The sequence below is a fragment of the Talpa occidentalis genome, unplaced genomic scaffold, assembly GCF_014898055.3.
Source record: "Talpa occidentalis isolate TD23 unplaced genomic scaffold, MPIMG_talOcc4v2.1 talOcc4.5, whole genome shotgun sequence".
Taxonomy (NCBI): domain Eukaryota; kingdom Metazoa; phylum Chordata; class Mammalia; order Eulipotyphla; family Talpidae; genus Talpa; species Talpa occidentalis.
In genome coordinates this window covers 4,547,512-4,573,243 of record NW_023604861.1, presented here as the reverse complement: position 1 = coordinate 4,573,243, position 25,732 = coordinate 4,547,512, and the positions used below count along the sequence as shown (strand labels likewise).

Sequence of the window (25,732 nt, the reverse complement as noted above, 5' to 3'; positions counted from 1 at the left end):
ATCTAGAAGGACTATTACAAGGGAGTGAGGGTGAAATAAGCATTCGATTTAAGGTCTGGCTGGGGTGACCAGCTTGGATGGATAGTCCCCTTAGGTGTGTTTTGTGGTCTTCATTTAAATGCATATGTACCATATGGAAACTGGGGTTCCACTTCGCCAAAGGTTCAAAAAAGGGTCCCCAGGTAAAAAGCCAAACTTAGTGTGAATTCCAAAAATCACTCTACCTACTTTTTTGACCAATTAAACTTTTGACCACATACAAAGTACTACTTTAAACTTTCTTTATGATTATATCTTCAAATGTCATTTGTCTTCTTATAAACTACAAAGTAATTGAAAAAGAGAAAAGAGAAATGGAGACTTTCTCTTCTTTATCTTAGCCTTGTGATCTTTTAAGTATTATAAACTTAGAGAAAAAGTCATTTGTTTAAAACTTTTAACTCAGGTTTATACAAATTATAATGTAGCCAAGGTCAAAAATTTAATCACACAACTCCGATATACAAAGTCAACTTATACATAGAAATTTTTCTAGAAGTAACTTAATCTTCCTTGTAAGCTCAATACTGCTTAGAAGAGGAGACATTGAGATTTATCCTTGATTTTATCTTGAATTTTATCTTGTTTAAACCATTTCTTTTAAAGGATAAAACTGGACATTTAGTGGTGAGCTTAATGTATATATGCAAGAGAAAATTTACTGAATAAAAAAATGTGCAAGTTGTGTAAAAAATAAAAGAGATACACTCTAAGTCCGGTAATAGAATACAGATTCCCCTTTCAAAATAACATGTTTTGATTTTGAACTTGAAGTGAGAATTTGTAGAGGTCACCTTTTTTTTTTTAAGATTTATTTTATTTATTTATGCATATAAGAGCTACAGTGTAGGCCAGAGGTGTAGGGGTAGGGGATAGAGGTTGGGGGGAGGTGAGGATTCACCAGAGACCCGGTGGGGAGCAGAACAGTGGATCTCCTGAAATGCACTGCTGAGGGGAGCAGCGGGGAGACAGGAGAGGTCTGCTGTGCCATGTGGGTCAGCTCCCTGGCAGAGGATCAAACTCAGGCTGCAGCGGCTGCTGATAGCTTCATGGCACTGAGACTTAAGCCCTCGTGCTGCCAGGGAGGCCCGAGGTCATCTTTTTAAGTCTAAATAGGAGCCTCTGTAATCTACTGAGTTCTTTCTTGATTACAATTTTTGAAACTTTTGCTATGTATTTTTTTTGCACTTAAAATCTGTTTTGACAAAATTTGGATTTCTGACTTACAGAAAGTTGTACAAAGAACACAAAGAATTCTCATATATTCTTAGATCATATTTTCCAAATGGTAGATTTTCACTACATTTGTTTTATCTCCTCCGTCATGATAATTATTTTTGACCTCTCTGTGAGTAAACTGCAGACTTAACGTTACCCTTCATCCCTTAATACCTCAGTGTGAGTTTCTTAAGAACAAAGGCATTCTCCCACAGTCTCACTATTATCAAAGACAGAAAGTCAGCACTGACAGAAAACTATTATCTAATTTATAGGCTGTATTCACACTTTGCCAATTGCTAAAATTGCCCCATCATGTCAATTCTAGCAAAATAGACTCCAGGGTCATGCTTTTTTTTTGAGCAACTCCTTTGGTTAATTTTCAGTTTACTCTAAGTCCACCTGAGCTTCTCTGTGTTCTCATGCTCAGGGTGAAGTAGAGGAGATATGATCATTTTTCCCAGCTCCAAGGGACGAGCACGTTGTCCTAGCCCTGGCCTGCAGGTCCTGGGGTGGGTGCTGGGTTGAGTGGTCTGCACGGCGCCTGTCTCTTGACATGCACAGGCCGGTTCACTGTCTGCAGCCCACCCTGATTCCATGAACACCAGCGATGTGAGAGGAGGGCATCTTAACATCGCCTACCAAAGCAAATTTCCCCCTTTGCTACATTACTATCACCAGCCTGGTGAACATTGCTCCTTGGTTCCCTAAGGGACTTCTGCTGCAGCCGAGGTGAAATAAGAAAAGTCTTCTTGGGTTGTCTCGTGTGTATTTGTATGACTCTATTTCTACCTGCTCCCTAACTTACCTCCTCAGTTTCAGATTGAACCCAACAGACTCAGAAGAGGACAGTTTTTTTCTTTTACTTTCCTATTGGAACATCACTTTCTTTTTGTGATGTCTTAATTATTCCTTGAGTCACCCAACACACCTAGACTTACCCTGATGATATAAGGAAGGTCTTTGACAGCTATAAAAGAATATCCATCCACAAAACCCAACACAGTGAGTTGATAACTTTCCTATTTCTGGAAGATGTGTTCCTTGGGTCATTTAATTCTTAGTTAGGATCTATGTCATTTATCTTTTTTCCCTCATATTTTGTTTTATATACCTATTTTATTGAAACAGTCCAAATAATTCTAAACATTATATTCCAGACTTTGTGTTGAAATTTTAAATTTATACATGGGCCTTTGATTTTCAAGACATCTTTTGTTTTTGCCATTTATTTTACCATCTTATTTTTAATTTATGAATATATTCTCTCTATATGTCTGCCAAAAATACTCTCTTTTTTTTTTTTTTTTTTTTTTTTTTTATAGAGGCATGCTTTATTTATTTGTTTGCTGGTTTGTTTGTTTGTTTTGTTTATACATGCACTGGGTACAGTCAGAAGCGCGGGAGGGCGAGAGAATTCACCAGAGCCAGAGCGGGGAGCAGAGCAGGCAGAAGGACCGAAGCACACTGCTGAGGGGAGCAGCGGGCGGCAGGAGAGGTCTGCGCGCCATGTGGGACCCTCCTCTGGTGGCCGGAGAGCAGCCGGGGATCGAACCGGCGCCGCAGAGGCCGCGCGCAGCTTCGCAACCCAGCGCTCAACCGCTGCGCCACCGGGAGGCCCCAAAAATACTCTCTTGAACACTTTTGTTATAGTTTATCTTTTCCTAAATTGTACCTCTGGATATTTTTTGTTAGTATTTAAGATGTTTGTTTTCTTATTTTAGGCTTTCCTCCTCAATTAAAAAATAAATAAAGCAAGAAATGAAAAAAAAAATGTTTTCCCGTAGATATTTCAAAATGTGATCACGGAATATTGAACACTAGCAACTCTGTGAACGTTGGGCAAACCTCCTCAGCAGATAGTTGCTGCTTTCACTCACAGCAGGAAAGGCTTTATTGTGGGGTGTCCAAATAGGGTAAAGTTTTCTCTTGATATTTTCTTTAGGAAGTAAATCTCTCTTTCGGCTTTGGGTGGGATGACCTTCCATTGTGTGTGCATAATAAACAAGGTCAAGTGTGAATTGTTGATGTTGTACACACTCACTTCACTCACGTCTTATATATTCCAATGCCTCTTTGAGGTTCTGGCATCTACCCCCAGGGGCCTTGGGTCACATTAACATCAGTTTAGTCTTGTTAATCTGTGAGTACCCATTGTGTTTCTTCTTACTGAAATTTTACAAATCTCTCTTCTGCTGAAATCTGCCTAGTTTTTTGCAGTTATGGGATTATATAACTTTTATTATTCCTTTTTTAAATTTTAGCTTGGTTTCAGGAGGGAACATTATAAATATCTGTGGTAAACCTACCATATGTTTTCTGAGTAGATTTTTAAAATTTCAAGCAGGATGACATCATCTCCCTGAAGATTATTGTAGGGAGTTGGTTTCTGGATGAAAATACTCAAAGAAACTTGCCTAGAAAAAGCAATGTAAACAATGTAAACAAGACAGCAATGTAAACAAGACTTTCTATGAAACTAAAAAAAAACAAAAAAACAAAAAAAAACTATAGCAATATCATGCAGAAAGAATTCTTTTTTTTTTTTTTTTGTTTGTTTGTTTGTTTGTTTTCAGAAATAACTTTATGGACAACTATTCCAGGAAGCCAAAAATAAAAATATTTTATTTTACTCTCTACTTTTCCTTTCCTTTTCTCTATTTAGTCATCTTTTACTTTGTTCTCCTTCCTTTATCTTTTCCAATTATCTCCAGCACCCCACCAACCAGACTCAAATTCTTTACCCTAATTCTTCGATAGGGCCTACAGTGAGCTGAGCTCCCAAAAGCTGTCCCAGGGAAAGCAGCTTTCACATCAGAGTTTGGATATACCAGTTGGACTGTCTTGTTCTAACTGGACTAAAGATAAAGTTTGCCCCAAATATTGTAAGGATGCGAAATACTTAGATAATATACCAATCTTTAAATAGATAGCTGGTATTTTTTTTAAAGATTTATTTATTTATACAAGAACCGGAGTACAGGCCAGATTCACAGGAGGGTTAGAAGATTCACCAGAGATAGTGGGGAACAGAACAGGCAGACTGACGAAATACACTGCTGAGGGGAGCAGCAGGCGTGGCAGGAGAGGTCTGTCACACCATGTGGGACCCTCGCCGGCGGCCGGGGATCGAACTGGTGCTGCAGATGCTGCGGAAGGCTTTAAAGTGTGATGCTCAACAGCCTGCGCCATCAGGTGAGGCCCCAGATGATATTATTTTATTTGATTAAATGTCAAGTAAATTTATCAATGAAGTATTTTCAAGTAGGATGCACATAAAGGAAACACACATAGTTATGGTCTTTGAAATACTGTTTGCTCATTCATCTTCAATTTACATTTCAGATTTTCATTTTCCATTTTTCCTATGATATAATTTTAAAATTTTATCTTTATGAGTTCTATGAGAAATTTATTATAGGAACTGGCTCATGTTGGTGGAGGCTGGGAAGTCACAAAATCTGCTCTTTGAGGCTGGCAAATCAAGAAATCCAGTGGTAAAATCCAGCAATTCTAATTTGAGGCATCTATCCCCCCCCAAAAAAAAAATCAAAAACAGTAATTCAAAAGGAAACTTGCACTCACATGTTTATAATAACATTATTCACTGCAGATAAATTATGGAAGCAACCTAAGTGCCCCAAAACAGATGAGTGGATCAAGAAGATGTGGTATATGCACATAATGGAATATTACTCAGCCGTCAAAAAGATAAATTCACACCATTTGTGGCAACATGACGGAGCTAGAAGGGATAATGCTAAATGACATAAATCAGAAAGAGAAAGATAAATACCAGATGGTGTCTCTAATGTGTGGAATATAAAGTAACTAAATTAAGAGTCAGATAAGGCCAAGCTTAAACACTATCCTTTGAAAGCTGACTACAGAACTGAACCACCCAAAGAGGGAGAAAGTGGGGGAAATGAGAGAGAGCTCTATGGATTACGGTGATGGACTATGGATGATTTGGTGGTAGGGGAACTATGTGACACCTAAGAGAGGGGAGGGATCCTATACTTCTAAAATACTAACAATTATGTATATCAGTAATACCAACAAAGTAGGTTACTTGTTAAAGTAGATGGAAGTAAACAGTCAACATGAATATTATCTGTTGATGCCTACTGCAGGTGAAAGTACAAATTATGGATTAAACATTTTCTTTTAAATTAGCTCATCTTCTCTAAACAAAAAACATGTGGGAGTTGGGGTTGTATGGGGGAAGGGAGAGAGAATTTCACCCATGATTCTCTTTCAAAGAAGAACTTAAAATTTCTCAGGTTAATTTTGCCTGATCTCTTCCATTTGCCCACTGTTGAGCAGCCAAACCCTATTCATTATGTGTGTTCAGCTCAGTTACACTACTTGTAGAAATTTTCCACCACTGATTCAACACCAGCACCTAAAACCATGCCAACACATTAACACTTCTCAGTCGCTACTGTTAATACCACTGCCTCCTCCTTTATTCGACTTAAAAAAGTGTGTTCTCTATTCTGTCAAAAACATGGATACCTCTCTTTGCCACATAAAATGTATGTGCTTGTTGTCTTATTTCTCTATGTTACAAGGAACACTGTAAGACACTCATTGTTTTCCAGGCAAACCATAGTATATGATGGGCAAGGAAATTGAATCATTTCCTCCTGTTTATATAAAATAAACCTTCACAAAAGGGATAGAGTATTCCTTTGGAAATTAATATAATGAAGGATGGAAGAAAATGGACACATTTACTATCACTATGTCTGCTTTGTTTTATAATTTATACATGGCCTTGGTTTCATAGTAATGTTGGAATATTAGCCTACTAATGCCAGAAATTATCCTTTTATACTAATTCATTATAAGATTGATGAATTGTTCATATTAAATGATTACTGCTTAAAGTAGCATTATAATATCACTGTGGAAATGGGGATTCAGAACACCTTTTATGTATAACATATATAATATAATATATAACAAAAATATATAATATATAATGTACAATTATATGTATATCATTATATTATATAATATGTAATATAGATTTAATATATAATATATAATTATATGTATATTTTTATATATATAAAAAACAGAAAAACCTGAGCCACCTTTTTAGGTAATCATTTCTTATTGAAAGCATAATATGTAATCATTTGCTTATAGCAAAATTATTTCTAATTTTCTTCATATCGTTTGTGATTTTCTGGATTTGAGATCCAATGAAGAAATCTTGCAGTGACCAGACACTGTTAGACTTATGCTTTATTATATACTTTCATCTACAGGGAAATACATAACTAAACTGTTATATAAGTATATGTAATTTAGATAAATGATATATTACTTGTTAAATCTTGCAGATGCCAAGAATTTAAGCAGGACTGTAGAAGAAAAATTACAGTTCGATTTTTCAAATCCTTTTGGAAACATTTATAGAAAGAAATATTGGGGTTTACAATGAAACAGTAGGGGCATACCTAAAAGACTCAGTGACCTGAGGTGATGGTAGACTATGTCCCTCAGCAAAGGAAAATGAATGAGCAGACAGTTTCTGTAACCCACCCACTGAGCTGGCAGTGCCCATGACTCCCAATAACCTTTGTTTGACTTGTCACTTACAAGACAAATTTGCTCATATATCATGAATGTCAGAATTCCTTTTCGGCAACTGTATCAGTAATTAGCTATGCCTTGTTAGTGCTCAAGGCATGTGTATCTGTCACATTGATAAAAAGGTCTAGTTTTTTTTTCTTCCATTTTCAACTAATATGTTAGCCTCAGCATTGTAATGCCAACAAAGAGCTACAATATTGATCAAAACCTCATTGATGACCTTAAATGCTTACATTGTTTGGGAAAATAAGTAGCACGCAGTTCCATCCTAAGGAGGATTAAAATTAGAGATGAAACATAAATTCTGAAGTTAATATTTGGACTAATTTGGAAATATTTTTGTAAATTCTTTGGATAACTTTCATATTGAATCAGGGAATATGAAGAGGTCTCTGAGAAATGTTAGTTGATAAATTTAATAGATCATTGTCTATTATTAAAAAAACACTGAGTTAACTATGAGTTTCATTTCCACTGGGAAAAGAGGCATTTCAAGTGTTTATTTGTGGTTAGGACAAATAAAAAGAAAGATATGGTATTACATGGATTAGAGATTTTCCTATTTGATCATCAACAAAATCAAAAGTACCAATTACTTTTTAAAAAATTTTCAGACCAAACTTACTGTAACAAAATATCTGTAAAATAAAAGATACTATGAAAGCAAGAAATAGTCTGAAATAAACTATTTGAAAAATAAGGTAAATTTATTATTAACATTCAGATATTTTAAGAAAAAATTAAGTTTGCTACAAAACAATGAGACTAGTTTAAAAAAAATCAGCTAGATATATCAACAGGAAATTCAGAAGAAACAGAGATGGCCAATATTTAAAATTACATAACTTCATTTCTAATCAAGGTAAATCAAAATAAACAAACAATAGTGCTTCTTTTTCATAAGATTTGCAAAATTAGGTATATTCAGTAATTTTAGTCTTGATGTAAGGAATCTAACAATATTTTCCACTAATAGTGAGATTTTTCATTTTGTTAACTTTGAAAAGAAACATAAGAATATCTACCAATATTTTATAGATATGATTTGAGAAAAATTATTCAATTTTGGAGGTGAATTTTATTTCCCAATCATATTAAGATATATGATAGCAATCATTTGGATACTATGTTTGCATTCTCTTACTATTTGATAAGAAATAGAAACTACTTCTGTTCAACAAGAGAAAAGGTATTATTTTTTGCCAGGATGATATTTTTATTAAAGTATGTTATACCTTCTTCCAGAATATATTAATGTAGATTGACAAGTAATTTCATTTTTAGCACATATTTTATGAATAATTACTTGAGTTATATAAACTTGGGTAATATTATTACTCAACTTGAACCTCAAATAACTGTATATTGTGGGAATTATAAATGGAAAATGTGATTTGATCCTTTGAGTTTATCATTCTAACATAAATTAACATGTAACTATATTTAGATACCTAGCATATCATGTCACTGATTGTTAGAAATTTTTAAAAAAATGCAGATTTGGTTTTTTTTTTTTCTTTTTTAGATTTTTATTTATTTATACAAGAAACTGGGGTACAGATCAGAGGCACAGGAGGGTGAGAGAATTCACCAGAGACAGAGTGGGGAGCAGAACAATCAGACAGACTGAAAACACTGCCGAGGGGAGCAGCGAGCGAGACAGGAGAGGTCTGCCATGCCATGTGGCTTTCTCCCAGGCTGACCTGGAATCGAACCCACGCTGCAGAGGCTGTGGACAGCTTCACAACATGGTGCTTAACCCGCTGCACCACCAGAGAGGCCCTGATTTAGTTTATAATAACTGATGGATATAAACCAATTTTAAAATTCCAATTCAATATAATCTAATTATCTTCATTTGACTGGCAATATTAGATTTAAAAAATGTCCTCAGGTGTTTATTTTCTAGGGTATTTATACAATATCTATTTTATATTTGTATCAGAGGAACCAAAGAGACAGTCCCAGTCAAATGAAAATCATTTCATGCCACATAGTGGGATCAACAATAGCCATGCCATATACCTGATGATAAGCTGGGGTAATTAATGTCTACTCCTGGACAGCAGATTACTAATTAACTATGAACACATTAATGCATACATAAAAATAATTATTAAATAACTGAAAATTTTATTAAATAGATAATAAGTAGCATCAAGATTAACAAATTTTATTTGAAAATAAATACATATAATAAAGTGATTCTAAAATTTATGCTCAGGCTCATATGATACCTCTTAACTTGCCTCCTGACCCCTGGCAGGTTATTTCAATAAATATGTCCTTTCTGTTCCCTCCCCAAAATAATAACAAAAAATATATATTCAATTCCAATTGGCCAAGAATCATCATAGAAATTTTAAGAGAATAATGCTATGGATGAATACTTCCAAATATTAAAATTATTATTAATTTGTTATAATTAAGACACTGTGGAGTTGAAACATGAGTTTAAAAATGTCTATGGCTAAGAATGGAAAGACCACACCCAAATATTCCTATGTAATATTTATAAATATTCACTTGGATATTTATCTGTGATGACACGTTAATATATTTAAGTAGTATGGTAGTCCTATAGGTAGTATTGTGCTAGTAGTCTATATCTCAACTACAACAACAGTCATTTCTAGAAGATAGAAAGACACTAATGAGAAAGTTAGACTCCAAAAGACAAAAAAGTGAAACAGCTTCCAATTCCAAATTTGCCAAAGATAGAACAACATTAAAATTCATTTTCTTTTAGAAAATACCAATGGGAGATTGAAAAGGGTAATACACAGTGACAGAAAATATTTCCAATGCATCCATTCTATTAATGCACACAATAAAGGCAGAACGTGTAGAGAAACTCTACAAAACAGTAAGGAAAAGGCAGACAAACTAGTAGGAAATATCAAGACTTAAGCAGACACATTGCAAAAGATAGCTACAGGATCAAAAAACATCTGAAAATAGCTTCTTGGGTTTTGGTAGCCATGTTATTGAGGTTTGATTGGCATACTAAAAGCTGTATGTATTTAACGTACACATCCTATGGCTTTGAAAATAAGGGTTATCTGTGAAGCCATCACCATATGTATGTCATAACCCCCCATCACCTTATGGTACAAACAACAAATACTATAAATAGAATAACATTCAACCTTATAAAAAAGAAATTCTGCTATTTTTGACAACATGGATGAAGTTGAGCTAAGTAAAATAAGTTGGATATAGAAAGACAATCCCACATGATGTTAATATGAGGAATTTTCCTAGCCCAACTCAGAGGAGCGGAGAACAAACTGGAGGATTTTAGGACTCTGAGTTTGGGAGGGAGGAAGGGAGCAGTATTAATCAAAGAAGACTTATTCATCCAGGAAAGATGAATAATACCTAGTACTATCAAAGGGTTGAAAAAGGAGACAACTATAAGAAAAAGAAAAAAATATGAAAGAAGGAATCAGACAAAATATTAACAAAAGTGTAGAAATACTGAAAGTCTCTGGCATTGTTGGCAGAAGTCTTAATTGGCAAAACCCCTTTGAAGCACTTTCAGGAAGTCTGATGATGTCAGCTAAAAGCATAGCTCATATTCCAGCAATTTCTCTTCTAGATATAAACCACAGACATGTATATCCATCTGTACCACCAACATACATTGGAATGTTTTAGATGATAATATTTGTGACCTTGACCCAGTAGAAACTGGACAAATGCCTGTCATCAGTTATACCATGGAATCCCAGAGCACAGCCACACCTGTCCACACCAGTGTGAACAAAGTCAGAGACACAAGGGACAAGATTATATGGTTTGATTTATGGAAAGAACACAACAAAGTATTACTCTCCTGGTAAATGTCAGGGGAGGGAAGAGCCAAGGGAAGAGTCTTCGAAGGAAGCAGACTTCTGTTCTTCATCTTCTGGGGTGAGTTACACAGGTGACTGACTCACTGTGACCGTCTTGAAGAGGCATGTAATGCTTCCTGTAGCATTTTAATAAAAAGGATTATCAGAAAAACAATTTGATGGGAAAAATGTTACTCTGGATGCTATGCAAGAAATCTCCCCACCACAATCGTATTAAATCTCCCAAATAATGGTTGATGTAACATTTTCCTAGTCCCTTTCTGGATCATTCTAAGATAGTTATCAGTGTCCCTCAGTCCCTCCCAGAGGAAATGTGGCTTGTGGTTTCCTGATTTACAGTTTTGTGGTTTTAAAGCAATGTAGTCAAATTGTCACTGGTTTGAGTTTGTTTCAAGGCATTCATTTCGAGTGAGAAATAAAATTTTTATTTTAAGTAATACTAAGTTTCACAGGATTAACCAAGATTTTTTGTGTGTGTGGTGTGGGAGATGTATTTTGATCTTCTTTATGAAGGAACACATTGTTTTCATCATCATTCTCTTCTTAAACTTACATTTCTGTTCTCAACTTTTACAAGGAAATAATGAATAAAGCAGTTAATATAAACAAAGGAAAATAAGTATAAACTTCTTTAAAATGAAAGAAACTATCACTAAAATAAAAAGAAACCTTACTGAATAGGAGAATATATTTGCTCACCATGCATCTGACAAGGGGCTGACATCTAACATCTACAAGGAACTTAAATAACTCAACAAAAAGGAAATAAAGGAGCAATAAAAAATGGGTAAAAGAGCTATATAGACAATTCTCTTAAGACATACAAAAGGCCAACAGGCACATGAAGATATGCTCATCATCACTTACCATCAGGGAAATGCAAATCCCAACCACAATGAGATACAAAGTCACACCTGGGAGAATGACCTCTATCAAAAAGACCAGAAAAACAAGTACTAGTGATGATGTAGAGAAAAAAAGTGACCCTCATACACTATTGGTGGGAATGTGGACTGCTCTGGCGCTTATGGATAACGGTATGGAGATTTCTCAAAATATTAAAAATGGATCTACCATATGATCCAGCAATTCCATTTCTAGGTATCTATCTGAAGAATATAAAACCCACTGATCTCAAGGGATGCATAGACTCTTATGTTTATTGCAGCACTATTTATTTTAAGTAATACTAGCTATGCTACGGAAACAGCCAAGCTATGGAAACAACATAAATGTCCAGAGACAGAGTGAATTAAGATGTGGTATATAAACACAATGGAATACTACTCAGCCATAAAAAGATAAACTATTGTCATTTGTGACAACCTGGATGGAACTGGAGGACATGATTCTAAGCACAATAAGTGAGGAGAAAGAAAAGCACCAGGTGTTGTCACTTATATGTGAAATATAAAGAAACAAAACAAAGGGTCAGGTAGAGTTTTACCAATAACAAAGTCTAGAAATCTGACTCTGGGATTGAGGATCCCAGGGGGAGGTGGTAGAGCACAATGAACTATGGTGAATGTCTGTGATGTGTTGGTAGTTGGTGTGGTGTTCAAATACCTGGAGTGGGTGATCTTCTACCTAAAAAGCCTATGAAGTTGTAAATCAGTGTCATCTCAAATAAAAAAAATAAAAAGGAACAGTTATAAAAGAAAATTAGTAAAGGGGCCAAACACTTCTGCAAGTGCCAGTGGTGATGGCACATCTGATTTATATCTCAATGGAGGTGCCTGTTGGTGTGTTCACAGCAGCCCATGACCATATATGTACTGTTGATTAGGATTAGGATAGAGTTTATTAAGGAGCAAACCAACACTGCTAATGAGAATTCTCACAGGCTGTGTTCCTCCTCAGAGGCTCAGCCCCTCATGGACTCTCAAGTGATTCTAGTGACTTCCTAACAGAAGCTGCTACTTGTGATCGAACTCATGACTCGGTTGGCCATGCTGTGCAGATTGCAACTCAGGAGGACACACATCCTCTCTTAAACGTGTACTTAAGAAGTGTGTTATGTAAGTTGTCTGGATAAGATCCACTAAACCAACTTCTTTTGTTCATTTGATCTTGGAAATACAAGCTACTTCCTCTGAAGGCTCAGTGCCATTTGGAGGTTAACGTTCACTTACATATTTGTAATACATGATCTATTTGTCCAAAACCCATTCTGGATGCTGGAATTTCCACAAATTGCTGATTCTGTATCTTTGGCAAGGCATTCGATTCATGTGCTTTTACAAAGAATTATGATTTAGTGTTTAGAAATAGATGAACGACTCTTGACTTATAGAGTTTGATAAAATAACAGGAAAGGAGAAACTGAATAAAACTGCTCTCTCTGTATAAAGACAAGAACAAATTAAATTACTCATAATGTCTGTTATTTATCACTTTCCAAATAGACCTCATTTTGGAAAGATAAGGAAAGTAATAGGAAGCTATTTCCAGACCATATGGAACTACATCATTTATCAGGGACATTGCCAGATTCACGGAAAGTGACTGCACTTCACAAGCAGGAGAGTTCCTTTCACAGGTGGGGTTCCAGAGATGAGCATCATCTTTTGATGCTGCTGCACCTCTTCATTGCATCCATAGATGCTAGAGCAGTACGCTGATGACCATTTTTTTCAAGATTTTAAATACATACCATGATTCTGCCTTTTTAGTTCTGTTTAAAGTAGAGCTTGCTCTCTCAGACTGTGAGATGTTTCCATGTGGTTGAGTCCATAGGACATGACAATTTTTATTTTTCAAGATGATATTTTTTTACAATTTCCAAACCTCATTTTCTAAAAGGAACTATTTTTTGGATGGGTTCATATTCAAACTAGGGGTGAGCAGAAATTAACATTTGCTCTGAGACAGAACAAAGGCTTCTGGAAATCTTATTGCTTCAATAAGATTTGCTCATTTCACCTCACAAACTGCTGTGGATTGAATCGGGTCCTCAGGACTCATACCTTCAAATCCTATCCCTCAGTAACTCAGAGTGTGACTATATTTGTAGAGGTCTTAAAAGAAGTAGGTAATTCATTTAAAATGAGCCTTTAGGGGAGGCTCTAGTCAATCTGTCTATGGTCTAATAAGGAACACAGGAATGCCAGCTTCCATGAAGAAAGACCACATGAGGACACAGCAAGAAAATGGACACCAAAGAGAGCCAAGGTCATCAAGGTCAGCCAAGACCAGCCTCAGAGAAATCAATCCTGCTCACACCTTGACCTTGGACATCCAGTCTCCAGAACTGCTAGAAAATAAAGCTCTACAATCTGTGTATTTTGTTGTAGTAGCTCTTACAGACAATACGCAAGTTAATCCACCTTCAATACCTCAGCATCTGGCATGGTTGGGTTGTAGTTGTTCTATCTTCTTCTTAGCATATTAGAAAATGATCTAATTTAGCTTTCTGAGAAAGTCAATAAACATTCTGATAGATATTTTATAAATTTAAGACCTTTAAAAAAGTATATTGGAATAAGTACATTTTAATGGTCTAAACGGGAGAAAAGTTAGCTTTTAAATTTTGTACAATTTAAAATATTTATTACCTTTGAATATAGCAGAACTAGTGAAGCAAGAAATGAAGTAATTGAATGAAACACCTGTCTAATACCTAAGTAGTAACTATACCATCAAGGACAAATTGGAGAATCAACTTTGTTATATTTCCCTGATGCCAAGTTAAGAGTTAAGGTTCTGATTAGGATTCTGCATGAAAGGTTAAGCCATAAACTGAACTGTTGCTTTTCCTCACCAACATTATGAAAATTAAAAACACACTTGGCTGGAGAAATCAATAGAAATTTTAATATTTTAAAAAGGTGAAAGATAGATATTCAGGATTTTAGCAGTGGGTGCACAGATTTTAGTAATGTACCTGCACCTCTTTGCCATTTGGATACTAGGTTGGAAATAACTTCTTTGTCTTTGATCTCTCTGCATCTCTGAATGGCACTAGAACAAATAGAGGTACACTTCAGTTGGATGTTCAGGCTTCATGTAGAGTCTCCATTCTTCACGAAGAGTCTCGTGAAGATTGTCGGTGCTCTTCCTTCTGTTAAGTGATAAAATTATGAAGTGTTGTCAATGTTCCATTGTTTCTATGAGTTTAGATGGCATTCTAAGCCATCTTTACGTTGTAGGTTAAATGGAGTGTTTTAGAAAATATCAATGCCTTGTGTATCAGTCATTATTCAGAATTTTCCAGAAATCCTTATATTCTGAGTGTCATTCCTAACTAGGAATAGCCCACATGCAAGTGTAATCCTGACTATTGCATGAAGAAAGACCCCATCCTCAAATTGGTTGCCACTGGACACTGAGCAGGAGTTTCTCAAGTTCCGGGGTCTGCGATGGTGTTCCAAAGGCTCTATCTGACTCTATCAAGAATGATTAAGGAGGAAATAAAACAAAGAGGCAAACATGCATTGCACTGTATATTTTACAAAGTGTTTTCTATTGAAGTTGTTTTGATGGATCCGCTCTCAACTCCAGTGAGGTAACTTAACCTTCTTATAGGATCATAAACTTGGAAGATTCCTTATTACATCAATGGGTGTATAATGATCATTAATGTCTTCAGCTTAATATCTGGTAATCACTAATCTTGAAAGATATCTCAGGGGAAATTTCGGAAACACTATTATTCAAGTTTTATGACATGGCTTTATTAAAAGTAACCAAAGATGCTGTCCTCCAAAGTATTACAGAAAATTTGAATGGATCAGTGAGAAAAAGAATGAAAAACAGCAGAGGTCTGTTTCTGTGCCAGTCAGTCATGGTCAGTGCTTCCTTGTTGACTGCCAGCCTTTTGTGTGCTCACAATGGGGAGTTGCCTCACTGGTGTCCACCCTGACAGTGGATTCTAGCATGATAAAACAGCAAGAGCAAAGGAAGCCTCTCTCACATGTCTGTATGTCCCTTTTTCCCCATCCCTAATTTCCTAGTAGATGAATACATTTTGGAGCATAATGCATTTCTCTTTTTTTGTTAAGACTAGAGTTAGAAAATAGAAGATCAGATGTCAAGTGTCCTATTTTTCCAAATTTCACCTCTCACTTGCAGAAAAGCTCCAGCGATGACACCACAAGCATTCAAATCTTTCTGCTTTGGCAACTGAACTTTGGTGAGTCTCTTCATTTACTCATACATGACACATTTGATTCAATTAGATTTGTTTCCTCAATGAAAGAGTGAGAACTTTCTTTAATTTTTTTTTAGTGTGGCTTATATTCATATAATGAAACGATTATCCATTAAAGAACAGACAACTCCTGACATTTCTGGCAAATAGAAGAGTTTGCAAAATCCAGAGATACTGAAAGAGAATAATGCAATTGTTTCCTTAAACATCCGTCTTCAATTTTTCACTTACAATAGTTCAAATACATCACCTTTTTATCATCTTGTCATCAAACACTAACATGTTTGCTATTTGAGGGAAATTGCCAATTTGAAGATGTTATGGGTGACGCCTAAGTTACTCTGGTTTGTGTTAAAGACGAGTGTACTCCGTTACCAATCTCACTTGTCTGCTGATGTTGAGGAGATCGCTGGCATTCACTGGGCTAGAAAATTACCTAAACATATTTTAGATTTAACTCTCAAAGCATTTTTGATGCTTTTTCACTCTTTCTTATTTTGACAAATAATTCAGTGATAAGGTTGAATACATTCAGAGAAGGGAAGGATGTCTCCATTTTGAGAATAAAGGGAAGCGATACCTTTAATGTTTATTATTACCAAATCAGTGACTGCAGAATGTAAAATCTCTAAGGAAACTTGGAGGAGGTTTGGGTACAAATCCTATCTAATACACATTTGTATCTTTAGATGAAATTGTATTAAGTTCAACAATTATTGCATAATGAAAACATATGATTAATATTTTATCTATTTCTGGATTTCCAGAAAAATATATTTAGTTTTAGCATTTTTTATTATTGAAGAACTAAAAATGTATGCTGCCTATTTCATTATAATTATTGAGCACGCACATCGACCACTTTCAATCAAATAAAATTTAGCTATTTTCTCAGGTTATCTTTTTTTTGGAGTCTCACCTACTGCTTCTCTCAGATGAAGACATTTTTGTCTGAAGCTTATTCATCAGCTTCCAGTCATTTAATAATGAAAAACTTCTTTTCTGTTGGAAGTTTAAGGAGAATGTCCCCTGCAGAAAAGTACAGTGAATTAAAATGAATTAAGTTTCCATTGTTTTTTCAAGTCTCCTGATTATCAGTCCCCTGTATCAGACAATTATGCTTTTTCTTAACATGAAAACTGTGGATGTATTATTTTATCCCATATATGGTATAATTTTGATTTTGGCAGTTGAACAATACACACAGCAAAAATCTTACTTCCTTTCTTCTGTCTTTTCTTTTTATGGTCTTAGAAATGCTCGTATTTAAAAAAAATATTTCTTCCTGAGCACATGATTCCAACATTTTTCTTTTCATTACATTTTAAGTACATGGAATACCTTACCCAGTAGTAACAATTCTGGATATAAACCTTATTGTTATGAGATATTCAAAATTCCATCAGACGAATTTTAAAACACACTAAAACTATACTCAAGAGAGCATTTTCTGTTTTGAGTTTGCAAATGATACTGGTGGGGAGGGGGGAAAGGAAACTGGGGAGTGGATCCAATTGGCTGTTGGGGAGGGTCATGGGTGGCTTGGTGGTGGGCATGGCCTTGTGACAGCATCTGAGGAGGTAGGATCTTGCATCTCCAAATCACACACAGTGGTATAAACCAATGTGGCCTCAAATTAAAAAAAAATAATAAAAAAGAAAATGTTTTCTTGATTGAAGTTGAAACTATGTTGCCTAGTTCCACTAAAAGATGGTTGCCAAAAAAAAAAAAAATGTTATCTTCCATACCTACCACCTGGAAAGGGTAATAAGAGTAATAGATTTAAAAAATCAACATGTTTGATTGGATCATTCATTTTGTTATTTTGTTAACTGTGATATTATAAAGGTTAGATTTACTAAAAGAATTAACTTCTAGGCTTATTCCTGTAATGGGTTCTGTGATAAAGGGCTTGTGCAACATGATAAACTCATTCCTATATTTGTTAATATTGTTCTACGCCGCCCCTTCACACAGTACATGGATGGGATCTCTTAATGACTGTGCTTTGTTCAGGGGGCATTGTAATTGGAGAAGTCCCTTCTACCTGCACAGCACCAGGGCTGTAGCCTGAGGTTCCTGTCCATCGGAATCAGTTCTCCCCATATAACTCTGTGGGAAGCAAAGGTGTCACAATTAAGTGCATGTTGAATTAATAATCTCCTTTAACTTCAAGATTACAATGACTGTTAAGATAACCTTGTGCTACTTTATGCGGTAGATGCCATTTTTCCCATACATGCAAGATTTTAGTTTAATCACTTGTGTTCCATGACTTCTCTCTGGGAGTACTCCTTGAGTCCTTCTCTGGGAGAATAAATTATGAACCATCAAATTATGTGTATCCAAAATAATTTTTGCAATACTTTCACAAAATATGTTTGTTTGTGACTATGATTACAATATGATTATGTCACTAATTTCCCACTTTTGTCCTATAAGCAGTGTTCTCCCAGGAATTCAGATATTACTGATTTATGAGTAAGGAAAAGACCTGGGATAATACTAATGCTTAAAGGGCCAGCTTTATACATGGGGCATTCAATGACTTTTACAGGACTTTCTGGGAGCACCTGAAGTGAGGTTGAGTATTGAGCATCGCCAAAGAGTTCAGATGTAAGGGATTATGTTGACCATGAACCTGATCCCAATTTGTATTCATATCCGTAAGCTATATGTAATAATTTCTTAGTCCCAGAATAAAAAAGACCTTCTCTCTTATTTCCTGGGAAGTGATATCCTAGAAAACATTGAGTGCACACACATCATAAATTCATAGAATGATTTAGATGCTGTTATACTGCATCTATCAAAAATAAATAAGTACATGTAATCATAAAAACACAAATAATGGCAACAGCAGACAGATTTCTTGATGTGACAGGAAGTATTTTCCAGTTTAACAGATAAGTGATAATGTATTTAATTACACAATAGCCAACTATGGAATTTTTTTAATGTTTTTTGAACAGTGAACATAATGCTTTGGGATTATCCTAGAAGAGTTGACCTTCATAAACATATGCATGTGCATCTTTTTCTTTTTGTGAAAACTATTTTAATCCTTGGGCCCTAAATAGACCAAAGACCTAAAAATCAATGGTAGTTCTTAAAGCAAAAGACAGACAGTCAAAAAGTCAATGGAATATCCAAAGTTCTTTGCATATTTTAAAATCAAAATCAATAATGAGGACATGTTCGGTTCCGGTTGTTCATGTATTATTGTTTGTCTTCAACTTCTTCACAACAGACAAGGTTAATAGTTCATATGAAATCTATGAATTTTCTTGTGATGAAAAGAAGGCAAAAGTTCTAGAATAATAATATTAGCAAAGATATTGAAAGTAATTTTACAGTATCTTAGGTAAATATTCTGAGTATGTGTAATATGTACTTTAGTATATTAGAAGATAAAAATAGAAAAATATATCTGGTACATGGTGGGCACTCATTAAATATTTATTGAATGAATGAATGTTTTTATAGTAGGTCAACAAATATTATATATAGTTTTTATAGTAGGTCAACAAATATTTTTATAGTATGTCAACATGTTTTTATAGAACTTTTTTATAGTATATCAACAAATATCATATATTATATATTAGGTCAACAAATATTAACTATATTGCTTGAGGCATGATGACCTGACTTAGAAATCTTCAAATAATTTCAAAATCCTCCTTCAGATTATGAATAGAGGCAGAGAGAAGTTAAGCACCTTTTTTTAAAGGTAAGAATAATATTTGAACTAATGTTTATTATGTTCCAGCTATTTTCTAAGCAGGTCAGTTCATTGTTAATCTACTTATTCACCTCTGATTATACCTACATCTCCTTATTTTTCAAGCAAAAAACTACATATAAGAAAGGTTAGATAATATATCCTAGGCAATGCATTCGTAAGTGGTCAAATTTAATTCAACTTCGACTAACTAAGATTCCATTTGGCTGGCATTTGTTTCACCCTACAACCCGGTTTGAACTGTGTCACAATGTGATCACAATCACTAGTAAAAAAAAGTCCAGACTGAAAATGTCGGTTTCTTCAATAATTCTAGTGTTCTTTCCTCTTAATGATTCGACTCCCTTAGCGTCTCTTGCTGAGAACACATTCCAAATAGGCATTTCTAGATTGGAAGGATGCAAAGCTACTGAGACATAATTCAGTATTCACTAGAATGATGGGCTAGGAAAGAGAAGCATATAGCTATTGCTATGGGAAAGACTAGATCACTATTCAGTTATGGCTGAACAGCGAGACTTCAGTAAAATGCTACTTGTGCTGTCTTTAAATTACATTCCCAGTAAAGTGACGAGCATCATCGGAAATAGAGGTGTGAAAGTAGCATATGTTCAGAGCCCAGCTATGGTCTGTAAGTCAGAACCGACGGGCACGATGTCAAGATTGAGTGGGAAGCAGGACGGCGGCAGATTGTGGAGGCTGTTGAGTGTAACACTGGGGCATTTAGGTTTTATTTTCTTGAAGATGAGGAGCTATTATAAGTATGAGAAGATATATTTGAGAAGGGAAATGGCACAATTTAATTATTATTTTATAACTATAATTAAAATTATATGGAAGATACATCTATTGTGGAAAATCTAAAGCTTTTCAATGCCAAAACTCACTAACAGAGTACTTACTAATTTTCTTCAGATTCTGTTCATTTTTTAAAAGTGAAAGCTCATTTTTTTTTAAATTTTGATGGCATAATCACATTTTTTTATCATAAATTACATTTTAAGGTATGGTCTAGACCAATTTAATATCATCCAAACTTTAACACGTAGGCCACCCATGGAGGCCCCATCAAAATATTTAAATATATTTTTAAGTAAAGATGTATTAAATGAGCTCATGTCCATAACCATATTATTCATTCATCAGTGTATGAACATTTTATAGTTATGTGACTATTTTCTTATGCAAATTGCCTCAGAACAGTGATTAGATGTTGCTGTGGGAATCCAGAAATTAGATTTCTCAATTGTTTTAACCAAGAAGATACAAACCAATATGGAATTTTGCAAAACAACTTGAATATTTTCCCAATTTTAGTTAATGTAATTGGATTTCATCACCTTTCTATTTAGCATGCCAAGGGGATCTAGAACTATCTTTAGCTCTACAAGGAGGATCTTTCTTTCCATTGCAAACAAAGTCATATACCAGTGAGTGAACAAAACAAAGCTTTTTTTTTTTTTCCAGAAGAAAACAAACTAACATTTTTACTTGCTTTTCTGTTAAAGAAACAATGGTGTTCACTGATGGGTCACCTCTAAATCAGCACAGGCATACAATTACAACTCTGGGTGGAGAATTGTCTTTTTGAGGGAGCAGGATATGATATGGTTGTAGATGTCAAGAAACACTATACTGGAAATGAAGTGAGTACTCATTGGAGCCAAACAGAAAATGTGCCTAATTGACTGCTCCAGTGACTCCAAATAGTCTGCAGTCACAGATTCCTGGTGGGGTGATTCCTCTTCAAGGAGCCACACAGGTCTCTGCAATGGTGGGCATCCATGGGAATTCAAAACAGGGTTCCTGATGATTCCATGCCTCCTCTTGTCTTCTCAGAGCTGATTCTGATTCTTTTTAACCACACTGAAATTTCTTGGTTCCTGTTCTGTTGGTTTTCATGAGAGGAAGTAAAAGCTTAGAAGGAATAATATCAAAGTCAGAGGACACTATCCCTTCACTACTATTTTACATTGAAACAAAATGCACTTGATTTATTTTTGGCCACTTGATCATGCCACAGCTATTGTCATCATTTGGTATTTATTGAACCATTGAAAATAATTCTTTTTGTGGTAACTTCATAGCAAGATCAGACTTCCCAATTTCTAAGCAGTTAAGAAAATATTGCATGAGATATTTTAATTTTCAGCCATTTTTAGATGGTTAAATGGATTGAAGTAAAAAAATGAGATATAAATCCAGCAATGACTATACCAAATGAAATAAATTCAAGTAAATTCCTTAATGATTGGAAATTCTGCAATGTTTAGATTAGCCCAATAGAATTTTTTACTTAAAAACAACCAAGAATATTAAATCAAAAGTTCATAAGAATGAAGTTGAAATTTCTCATATGACATAACATTTCTTATCATTATGTCCTGAAAATCGGGAACAAGGAAATGATAGGTTTTCTAACATAGCAACTAACATATATTTATGTATAATATACTTAGTTAAGATACAACTGGAATGATAAAATAATAAAACTGAGCTCAATTTTCATTTTCATAATATATTATCTGTTCCCTATTAAAATAACATTTCTTTGAATTCAAAGAAAATATGTCATATAAATATCAATGAAAGACAAAATTAAAATGAAAATATGGATCAAACAATATTAAAAATATTAGTTTATATATAAAATATAATAACATTTGTTTGAAAATAAAATTATATCTTTATTTGTAAAAATAAATGACATGAGAGTTTTTTTACTGGTTGAAATGAAACAACATATTGATGGTCTTTAAAGTTTTTGAGTCTGTAAATGTTTCATTTATTTTTTTTAAGATTTTATTTATGTATGCATACAAGAACTGGGGTGTAGGCCATTGTCCTTTGTGTGATTTTTATTGAGAAGCTGGCTGTTAATCTTCTGCTTGCTCGGTTATAGGAATTGGCATCTCTTTCCCTCGATATTTTCTAAATTTTTCTCAAATTTGCATACTCTACATTATCTTAACTGCCATTTCTCCTTATCTTTGTGTTTGTTTTTTGTTTTAATATGACTTAAATAACTCTTAATTTCCTTGTTCTGTTTTTCGACTTCAGATTCTCTATGTGGTTCCCTTCATGGATTCCAATTAACTAGTGAAATTCTTTATATTTTCATCCACTTCTTTCATTCTTCTTTTGTACTCTGAAAAAAATCACCATTGTCATTTCAAAAACTTTGTCAACTAGCTTGACATTTGGCTTCACTGTAGGTTTGTTTCATTTTTCACTCTCTCTTTTCCTCTTGATTTTCAGTCCAGTATCAATAACAAATCTCCATTAAGCTTTCACTGCTGCCACTGCAGATGATCATTGTGGAATCTCCAGGTAATATTATCATCCACAGGACCAGAGCTTGATAAACTACAGCTCTTGGGTCAAAGCAGGTTTGTTTTCTGCTTTGCAAATAAAGTTTTATTGAAACACAGAGCATTTATGTATATATTGTCAATGACAGAGCTGAGAAGTTGCAGGGAGAGAATGTATGACCTGACAAGCCAAAAATATTTCCTTTCTGGCTCTTTGCAGAAAATGTAAGCCATCTGCTCTCATTTCAGTCTTCTCAGGGCCTTGCTACATCAAGCTGGGTACAGTTCTGATTGAACACACCCTACCTTGTATCTCCCTGTTCCTTTATGGTTTTTAAATAAAGTCATGGTGGGCTCTCTGCTGTTTTTTCTCCTGAAAATCATCTCATACTTGTCTCAGAAAATTGAAAGAAAAAAAAAAAGTTCCCCTTTGCTTTCTGTGGCTTTTCAGATTGGGTGTTTAGTCTTGCCCCTGTGGAATCCTAGTACTCTGCAAATGTCTTTAGGGGATAACAGCCTTATTCATTCCACATTTCTGCAAAAAATATCTATTTTTTCCTCAGCAGGTATCTTCCATGGACACGTACCTTAGGAAATCAGCTTTCTGTGACCATCTAGAATTAGAAAATTGCTCCATAGCAAAATCATTGCCAAAAGTTTCACTCACTTGTCGAAGGTTCTTTCCTCTCTTTAGTGTTGGTTCCTGAAGTTTTCTGCCTCTGAACTAGGATCATTTCCTTCCTAGTTCTTTCTGTCTTTGCCTCTGTTTTTTTTTTTTTTTTCTGATTGGTTAGGAAAGAGACCTAGTCTGGCACCTACTACTTCTTATCAGCCAGTGAACATCCTGCATTTAACTTAGATCACAGGTATATATGACAGCAATGTGAAACTGACCTTTTATATTGCTCTCCAACTTTTCCCTGGGACCTACTTTTCACTTTCAAAATGTTCATCTTATTATATATGTTTTGTTTTGTAACCCATTTGAAATCTTTCTTAGGAATTGGAGAGGAAAAATGCATTTAATGTTTTGCAAGAAGGCATTAAATGTCTGTTCTTTGCTTTTAAATGGACTTTGACAATCCAGTCTATTTAAATAGAAAATAAAATGCTTTAAGAACAGTGCATTTATGTTGGTCCTTTCACAGTCTCTTTCAAAGGCAGGCTGACAATGAAATAAAAGCAACTGATCCCTCATAAACACAGTCCTGTAGGAATTTCCTTTGACTCTACGAATGGAAATCGTTTTACTATTCACTGTCCCTACTTATGCTTTTTTCTCAGATCCACTAGTACTTCTTTTTGCTCTACTATCATCATACAGTTGTAGCTTGATGGTACATATGATTTTCAATTGTAACTTATTCACAAATGACATATGGTAAATGCTGCTATTATTCCTGCTAGCTTTCATCATCCCTGGTAGTTAGCATTAAATAGATAAAATATAAAAATTTAATTGTCCATCTTAGAGGATGACCCTTGATAAAAGTTTCAGACAAGTTCAACATCTTAGGCACTTGTCAAAATTGCTCCATGTCCTATTGTCTTACCTAATTTACTCATTTTCTAATTTTTGTGTTTTTCTGATACTATGTTATATAAATATCTGTCTTAGAAAATGAGACAATGAGAGGAGACTAAATTTATCAAGAAACTGCGATGACTCAGTTATTGCACTAGTTATATTATACTCTTTGCTTTCCAAACTTAATTTCCATAGAGTTACTCATGTTTGATACATGAGAAAACTAAACTGAAGAAAAGTTTAATAAATCTCCCCTGGTTACTCCCCAAATTACCATTATCACACCTTGAAAGTTACCAATAATTCTTTAATGTTCGTAAATGTCCTAAGGTCACGTCTCAAATTGTCTTATAATAGGGATTCCCATAGAGTTTTATTATTATGGTTTTATAATATAAGGCCTTGACTGAATATAAAGCAAAGACATTTCAGTCTTAATTTCTTTTTGATTTTTTTCTGGACTTCCTTAACACTCATTATTCATGCTGATTAATGTGTAGTTTAGCTAAAAGTATAAGAAATTCCCAAACTAAGGCCATATGTTATCAGACTGACATTAGATTCATACAGTCTTACAAAATTTATTTCATCAATCTAGAGATTTAATGAATCATTCCAAGGAAAATGAGTCTCTATTTTAATCAGGAGTCAAAATACTCTTCTCAAAAGGTATCTTACACCAATGGCAAAGGATAGTAGTTGTTGAACAGTTATAACCCAGACAGAGTCATTGGTGTATATTTCCATTCACATCTATTAGACTGAAGTGTAGTTGATATATCGTTCAGCACTGATTCTATAGAGAAGTGAAGGTAACAGCCAACAGAGTAACAATGAATGGAATAGTATTATGTCCAGGTCATCACTCTGTTAATGAATACATTTCAAGGTAGTTTTTCTTAAATTTATATGTATTAATTAGTCAGAGTGTGATAAAATTCATTTCAATGTACATTTTTAGGAACATTTGATTTTCATTTTCTCTAAGTATTGATTTCAACCTATAAGAAAATGTTTTGTCCATATTAAGGTGAGCCCTTAAGGCTTGATAAACTTTAATCATAAACAGGTTTTATTGTAAGCATTAGAGCAGATTGAAATATGTCTGTTATACTTATCAATAAGCAAGTTGGCTTAAAGATAAAAGGTGTTTTCCACACATGACACATATTTGCACCAGAACACGTGAGCTATGACATGACCTGGTGCTCTCAGTTGTGTAGCTAGTTTCATTTCATCAAGATGCATGACACTCAGTTCAAAATGAAAAGACAAGAG

General features: G+C 34.6%; 1 long non-coding RNA gene across 5 annotated transcripts in view; it reads left to right on the top strand.

Annotated features, from left to right (window-relative positions):
• The first annotated feature begins 15,584 nt into the window (after positions 1–15,584).
• The window catches only part of LOC119259435 (uncharacterized), a 36,059-nt gene continuing 25,911 nt past the window's right edge, over positions 15,585–25,732 (top strand). For all 5 annotated transcript variants that reach the window (XR_005128454.2, XR_008554210.1, XR_008554211.1 and 2 more), the window contains exons 1-2: positions 15,585–15,639; positions 15,722–15,852. This is a non-coding gene — a long non-coding RNA (uncharacterized LOC119259435). The remainder of the gene's footprint in view (positions 15,640–15,721; positions 15,853–25,732) is intronic.